This window comes from Dipodomys merriami, unplaced genomic scaffold (assembly GCF_024711535.1).
Source record: "Dipodomys merriami isolate MVZ:Mamm:240054 unplaced genomic scaffold, mDipMer1.0.p SCAF_55, whole genome shotgun sequence".
NCBI lineage: Eukaryota > Metazoa > Chordata > Mammalia > Rodentia > Heteromyidae > Dipodomys > Dipodomys merriami.
In genome coordinates this window covers 8031362-8032339 of record NW_027206124.1, presented here as the reverse complement: position 1 = coordinate 8032339, position 978 = coordinate 8031362, and the positions used below count along the sequence as shown (strand labels likewise).

General features: G+C 53.5%; 1 non-coding gene across 1 annotated transcript; it reads left to right on the top strand.

Annotated features, from left to right (window-relative positions):
- Positions 1–396: 396 nt before the first annotated feature.
- LOC138811939 (U6 spliceosomal RNA) lies at positions 397–498 on the top strand. Its single transcript, XR_011367513.1, has one exon. It is a non-coding gene; the product is annotated as a U6 spliceosomal RNA (small nuclear RNA).
- The last annotated feature ends 480 nt before the right edge of the window (positions 499–978 follow it).

Sequence of the window (978 nt, the reverse complement as noted above, 5' to 3'; positions counted from 1 at the left end):
TCACTTCCACAATTACAACCCCAGACGTAGCCACACAATCACACGTGTGTTCATAGTCACCAACACTCACAGATGTACACAGCAGCACATCAACTGACAATGGCCCAGGTACCATCAACAGCAGGGTAAAAGCTCTGATAGAGTGTAGAGAGCTGTGAGAGGCCGCACCTGGAAGATGGCGCCGGCTTCCGCCCTCCGCCTTCCCGATGGCAAGTGCTCTCTGTGGTAAACAACTCCTTATATGGCTAAGGCAAAGAATCTGGCTTGCTTCCGCGCACCTGAACCTATTGGTGGTTCCCACGTGGCGTATCAGGGTTGGCTACCCAGCGGGCACTTAAGGCTGTGGGGAATTCTCCCCGGGGTTGGGGTCAGAAGATTACTCAAAGGTCCTGAATAAACTGCAGAGAGAAGAGTTCGGTGTTATTTTTGATACAGAGAAGATTAGCATGGCCCCTGCGCAAGGATGACACGCAAATTCGTGAAGCGTTCCATACTTTATCTACAGAGAAGAGCAAAAATCCCCCCGCTCTTGTCGCGGGTTCCCCTTTTACCTGGGAACTTATCCCCCGCTCTTGTTGCGGATTCCCCTTTTACCTGGGGACTTACCCCCGCTCTTGTCGCGGATTCCCCTTTTACCTGGGGACTTACCGGTGCACCACCCTGACCGCAGAGAGTTCTGAGTCCTCGTTGGGGTTATGGCTGAGTCCCCGTACGGGCCACCACGTGTCGCTACCGCCTCGACCACCAAGGAAGACGCGACACCGAACTCTTCTCTCTGCAGTTTATTCAGGACCTTTGAGTAATCTTCTGACCCCAACCCCGGGGAGAATTCTCCACAGCCTTAAGTACCTGCTGGGTAGCCAACCCTGATACGCCACGTGGGAACCACCAATAGGTTCAGGTGTGCGGAAGCAAGCCAGATTCTTTGCCTTAGCCATATAAGGAGTTGTTTACCACAGAGAGCACTCGCCATCGGGA